General features: G+C 46.5%; 1 long non-coding RNA gene across 1 annotated transcript; it reads left to right on the plus strand.

The window, feature by feature from the left end:
* Positions 1-896: 896 nt before the first annotated feature.
* LOC116520429 lies at positions 897-5,992 on the plus strand. Its single transcript, XR_004256782.1, has 2 exons — positions 897-940; positions 5,776-5,992. It is a non-coding gene; the product is annotated as an uncharacterized LOC116520429 (long non-coding RNA).
* The last annotated feature ends 572 nt before the right edge of the window (positions 5,993-6,564 follow it).

Genomic DNA, 6,564 nt, shown 5'->3' on the forward strand with positions numbered 1-6,564 from the left:
TTATTTTCCTCTATCAAAATCTTAACTGTTTATGTTTATATCTTAGCTATATACTCCTTTTTATACTTGAGCTTGGGATGAAAGGGACATGTTCTCATTCAAAACAGTCCAAGTTATCTTTTAACCTTCAAGATAACATTGATCTGCCATTTAGCCTAAAGTTAATGTAAAACAAAATCCATGCTAAACAGGCAGGTTTGACCAAGAAAGAATTTAAAACCAACATTTCTTCTAAGAGAAGATCTCACCTGCAGCTTTTTCCAAAAATGGTCCATTTTTCTACCACTTGATAGGATTTAAATCTTGCACGGTGTAAAAAAGAATCCCCTTTTCTTGTCATAGGAATGGAGAGGAGCAAATGAATCACATGCTTTTGATTCTGGTATGTGATGTTCTCATGCCTTCTGTAGAAAATGACCAGGTTGAGGGAGGGGTCAAATGCATCATCAGTAATGAAGAAAAAAGGTTCTTATTTGATTACGGTGCTTTTGGCAGGACAGTCATAATTTTTCAAAATTTGTCCCATGTCCCACGGTGTGTTCAAAAAGTCCCGATTTTCCAAAAGAAAGAAAAGACGCCGAATCATCAATTTTAAAAAGGACGCCGTTAAAAAAAAAGTTTTTATTTCTCTGAAGTATCATTCCCAATGTGGCCTTTAGAGGGCAGTGGTTTCCCTCCCTCCGCTCGGCTCGCTTACAGCGCCCAATGAGGGGTGGGACTTCCTCCCCTCCTGCGCGTGCTGACGTGCAATGTTTTTGCGACAGCTGTCCGACGGCCTCAGGTGGGGGGGCGGTTTCGGTGGTGGCAGCGCAGCGAGGAGGAGGCTCGGTCCCGGGCCAAACGGCTCAGCCATTGGAAGGTTTTTTTTTTGCCCGCTTCTCTCGGGCGCCGCTCTCCCTGCAGCCATGCAGTGCAAGCCGCCATCAGCAACCTGGTCCGGGTGAGCCAAGGGGAGGCAGGCAGGGATCCGGTTGGGAGAGGCTGGTGATGGGAGTGGCTTTTTTGCATCCTGTAAACTGTTCAGAGAGGGCTGTAAATAAAAGCACCATGAAGCATTACCCCTGCCTCTGTCGCCTCCTCTGCTGTGCGTTTGAGGAGCCACAAGGATGCAGGAGACAGTAGGAAGGCAGCGGAGGGGGCAGGAGCAGGGAAAAAAAGGCCCCATGCTCCTCAAAAGCACGGTGGAGGAGGAGGCGGCGGCGGCAGGGGTAAGGCTTCATGGTTTTACAGCCCTCTTTTTTTTTTTTTTACAGCTCAGGTGCTCCGAGGGCCCCCCCCCCCGTCAATGGTGTCCCGCTTTACCCATCTTAAAATCTGCTCACTTTATATTTGATATCCGGCTCAGAAAAGTTTTCATTAAGACCTAGTGAATTCTAGAAAACCCAGGATTGTAGAAGACAGCCACCCAGCTATTTGAATGGATTAAAACCTAAAAATCAAGCCAGAATGAAAATAACCTTGTTATTTGTTCATCATACCATGTTTCCCCAAAAATTAGACCCTGTCTTATGTCTTTTGCCACCAGAAAAGGCACCAGGTCTTATTTTCAGGGGAGGAAGTTGTCCGCTGATTCACCTCACTTGCGCATGTCACCCCCCAGGCTCTTTTTTGCTATCAGAGCCCTTCAAGAATTTCTTCACCTGGCAAAGCCAGCAAGGCCTTTCTGAAGGCTTCTGCAGTCGATAACAGAGCTCCAAATCGATCTGAAGCTCTGTTATCAGTTATAGAGGCCTTCAGGAAATCCTTGCCGGCTGCAGCAGAAGAAATGGGCCGAGGGGTACGAGGCCTGGCTGCAACTGTCCGAAGGTAAATAGTAGGGCAGCTCTACCACCCCCCATCCCCACCCTAGTTTAATTTTACCTGTGCACCCTGAAGTGGGCAGGGTCTTAACTAGGGCTTATTTGGGGGTTAGGGCTTATATTGGGTGCACGTGTAAAAATCAAGGTAGGACTTACTTTCTGAGTAGGTCATATTTTCGGGAAAACACACAATGGTGCGATTCAAATAATTTAACAACTGGTTCTCTGCCCTCATGATTTCTTCCAACAACCAGTTCATCAAACTTCTCAGAAAGTTAACAACTGGTTCTCCCGAAGTGGTGCTAAGTGGCTGAATCCCACCACTGGAAACACAGTATTACCTGGAACAGATAATAAAAAAAATAGTGCCTTCTCCAAATCATTCAATTTGTGAATTTTTTGCTACTCAGAATTGGTATTATAATGATTTCAGCCCAATTGTCACCTCTTCACTCTGTCTGATGTGTAAATATCAGCCTTGCTTTTTTAAGACTTCCCTTTGAACAGAAGACTTTTCAGGTACATCAACCAGAGTCTGGAGTTTCTGAGGGGGAAAGGATGTTAGGCAATTTTTTTTTCCACCTACTGCAAATGATAGCCTTGTTGCCTATTTATGCCTAAAGACAGAGAGAATGGTTTCCAGATGGCATTTTCACCTGATTTTTTAGGAAAAGGAATATTAGCTGACTCAACTACAGTTCCTTTCCCCTCAGACTGGCAAAGCATTTGTCCCAGTTTGGAGTCATTTGGTTAACTAAGTGTTAGGATAATTACAGCTGCACCCAACCTCTTTGCAATGTAGTCCGATGAATGAATAAGGCAGATTTAAAGCTGAGTGCAAGCCTCATAGAAACCTTTGCAGATGCAATTGGGAAAAAATGGCCTCAATTTTGCTGATTTTGAACTGCTTTCAATATTTTTCTTTGCAGGCTTCTTTGGATAATATGCATATAGACCAGGGACATGCAGTCAAGGGAGGCAGGGGAGGCAGAGCCTCACCACTGTCATCATGAAAAGAAAAAAATGTAAAAGAAAAAAGGCAAGAGCTGAGGTCAGGCTGAGCTACTTGCTGCCAGAGTCACCGTGGATGACTCTGCTTAACTGTTTTAAAAAACCTTTAAAAAAGCACCCTCTACAGGAGGAGGCAGCCTCATCTAGGTTAGGTTAGGTTAGGTTAAGTTTATTTATAGGCCGCCCTTTTCCCTGAGGGGACTCAGGGCGGCTTACAATTTATATAGGAAGGGGAAACATACAGTGACATATAGGACAATACATAATTAAAAGAGTAAAGCAACATTCATTCAACATTCGGGTGGGGATGGATTATACTCTTTAACCCCAGGCCTGACGGGATAGCCAGGTCTTGAGGGCTATGCGGAAGGTCTGGAGGGTGGTGAGGGTACGAATCTCCACGGGGAGATTGTTCCAAAGGGTCGGAGCTGCTACTGAAAAGGCTCTCCTCCGCGTAGTTGCCAATCGACACTGACTGGCAGATGGAACTCGGAGGAGGCCCAATCTATGCGATCTAATGGGTCGTGAGGAGGTAATTGGCAGGAGGCGGTCTCTCAAGTACCTAGATCCACTACCATGAAGGGCTTTGTAGGTGGTAAGTAGCACCTTGAAGCGCACCCAGAGATCAACAGGTAGCCAGCGCAGCTTGCGGAGGATAGGTGTTATGTGGGCAAACCGAGGTGCACCCACAATCACTCACGCGGCTGCATTCTGGACTAGCTGAAGTCGCCGGATGCTCTTCAAGGGCAGCCCCATGTAGAGCACATTGCAGTATTCCAACCTAGAGGTCACAAGGGCCCGAGTGACTGTTGTGAGAGCCTCCCGGTTCAGGTAGGGTCGCAACTGGCGCACCAGGCGAACCTGGGCAAATGCCCCCCTGGTCACAGCCGACAGGTGGTAATCAAAAGTCAGCTGTGGATCCAGAAGGACTCCCAAGTTGCGAACCCTGTCTGAGGGGTGTAATATTTGACCCCCCAGCCTGAGTGATGGAATATTGGCCAAATTATTGGGAGGAAAACACAACAGCCACTCGGTCTTTTCCGGGTTGAGTACAAGCTTGTTAGCCCTCATCCAGTCCCTAACGGCTTCCAGACCCCGGTTCATCACGTCCACCGCTTCATTGAGTTGGCATGGGGTGGACAGATACAACTGCGTATCGTCCGCGTATTGGTGGTATCTTATCCCATGCCTCCGAATGATCTCGCCCAGCGGTTTCATGTAGATGTTAAATAGTAGGGGGGACAGGACCAACCCCTGCGGCACCCCATATGTTAGGGGCCTAGGGGTCGATCTCTGCCCCCCAACCAACACCAACTGCGACCTGTCCGAGAGGTAGGAGGAGAACCACTGCAAAACAGTGCCACCCACTCCCACCTCCCGCAGTCGTCGCAGAAGGATACCATGGTCGATGGTATCGAAAGCCGCCGAGAGATCAAGGAGAACTAAGATGGAGGCATGGCCTCCATCCCTGGCTCTCCAGAGATCATCGGTCAATGCGACCAAAGCGGTTTCTGTGCTGTAACCAGGTCTGAAGCCGGACTGGAATGGGTCTAGGTAGCTGGTTTCCTCCAAGGACCGCTGAAGCTGGGAGGCCACCACCTTCTCAACAACCTTCCCAACAAAGGGAAGGTTGGAGACTGGACGGTAGTTGTTAAGGACGGCTGGATCCAAAGATGGTTTCTTCAGGAGGGGTCTCACCACCGCCACTTTAAGTGCGGCGGGGAAGTGCCCCTCCTGAAGAGAGGCGGTAATAACCGCCTGGATCCAGCCCCGTGCCACCTCTCCACTGTTAGCAACCAGCCAGTCTGACTTTAGGTGTTTTATGATCACTCAAGCAGAGTTAAGCAAGAGTTAAAAGCCAAAAAATTCCTGACATAGGTGAGACACGTCGTTCTCCTGCCTCCTCCTGTAGAGGGCGCTTTTTAAGAGGCTAAGCATGAAGACATAATTCCTTATAGAAACCTGTCCTGAGGTTGTTTCCTTCCAAAGAGATTTTTTTTTTCAAGGAGAGTAAATGACAGGTGTGCAAAACATTTCAAAGCCAAATGCCTGGTTTTGACCAATGACAGAAGTTGGGCATCGGTCCGTAATGGGGAACCTATGGCATATATGCCACAGGTGGCACGCAGAGCTCCCTCTGTAGGCACCCCAGCCATCGTCCCAGCCCAGCTCCACCTTCCATGCAAGTGTGCCTCCCATTGGCCAACTGATCTTTGGGTCTCTGCCATGAATGCATGTGGGATGGGGTGCATGCGGGGGACGGCATGTGAATGCATGGGGGAAGGGTGCATGCATGAGGGGCTGCTTGCATCACATTTTGGGGCTTTGTGCAGCACCCCTGTGACCCGTTTTGGGTTAGGTTCAGAGGACTTTCAGACCCAAAATGGGGTGTAGGGGCATGGGAACGTGCGCCCCCCCTCTTTGCCACGTTTTGGCTTTTAGGTTGGTGCAGGAGGCCATCCAGGTCCCTGTGCATGCACAGGGGGCAGAGCACACATTGCATTCTGGTTGTGGGTGAATGGGCACGCAGGCGAGTGCTTTCGGCACGCAACAACAAAAAGGTAGCCATCACTGGCATAGGTTATATTTTTTTTAAAAACCTCTTAATGTTGCAATCTATGTATAATGTCCTAGAATAAATAATAAATGGAATACATAATAAATACACAGAAGCAGAACTAGAAAATATTAAATATAAAATATTGAATAAACTAGTGGTTGGTGATATGCAGTAATGGTAATATATAGGAACAAAATGGATATTATTGCTGGTCTATTCTCTGGTTAAGTGCTCCTGATGGGAATCATTTCTTCCAAAAAGAACTGGCCACTCTTCGTAAAGAAAAATATGCTTCCAAACACAGAAAGAGTCCTGATTTTGCCTTTAGTTGTTCCATTTCTGAGGATAAACAGATGCTCCACCTTCCACATTTGATCAATAATAATAATTATTTGTCTTGTCCAGGTCAAAATCATTCCACACCTTTGACATCTACCAACTTCAGTGGGATGGTTGCTTTGGGAAAAGATGTCACCATCTCCTGCAAGAGCCAGGATGATTTTCATGGAATATTCTATCTCACCCAACATACAAGCTCAAGTGCTCAATGCACAGACAATGGAACAACAAAAACATATTGGATACCCACAAGCATTTTGAAATTAAACACATTAGAAACTTGCACTTTCTCTTTTCTTTCTTTTCCATTTAACCAGACTGAGCCACAGCAACGCATGGCCGGGTACAGCTAGTAAAACATAAAAACTGAACGATACAAAATGCACTTTTGTGTAGCACACTTATTTTTAACTATAGCTTTTATATCATTTTACTGTTTTGTTTGTAAATTCTCCAGGTGTGTGCAAGTGTAATAGGCAATATTAAAATTGGATTAAATTAATCATTTTTTTAAAAATGACACCAAGTAGTGTCATTAATATGGATGTTAATTCAATCCATAAACAGGGCCCTTAACACACTCTGGGCTCCAATCCTGGGCAAGCAACCAAGTCTTCATAGTCTTATGGAAGGCAAACAGGGTGATCCAAATAGCAGAAGGGAAAATATTCTAGAGGGCAGGGAATATGGCAGAGAAGGTTCGTCTCCTGGTCCCCACCAGTTAACATTTCTTGGCTGATGGGACCTGCAACATGTCCAACCCGTCTGACCAAATGGGACAAGTGGAGACAACTGGGAGAAGACAGTTCCTTGGATACAAGCAAACTGAGAGAGAGAGAGAAGTGGATTGGATGT

Source organism: Thamnophis elegans, chromosome Z (genome assembly GCF_009769535.1).
Source record: "Thamnophis elegans isolate rThaEle1 chromosome Z, rThaEle1.pri, whole genome shotgun sequence".
In the NCBI taxonomy this organism is placed as follows: Eukaryota; Metazoa; Chordata; class Lepidosauria; order Squamata; family Colubridae; genus Thamnophis; species Thamnophis elegans.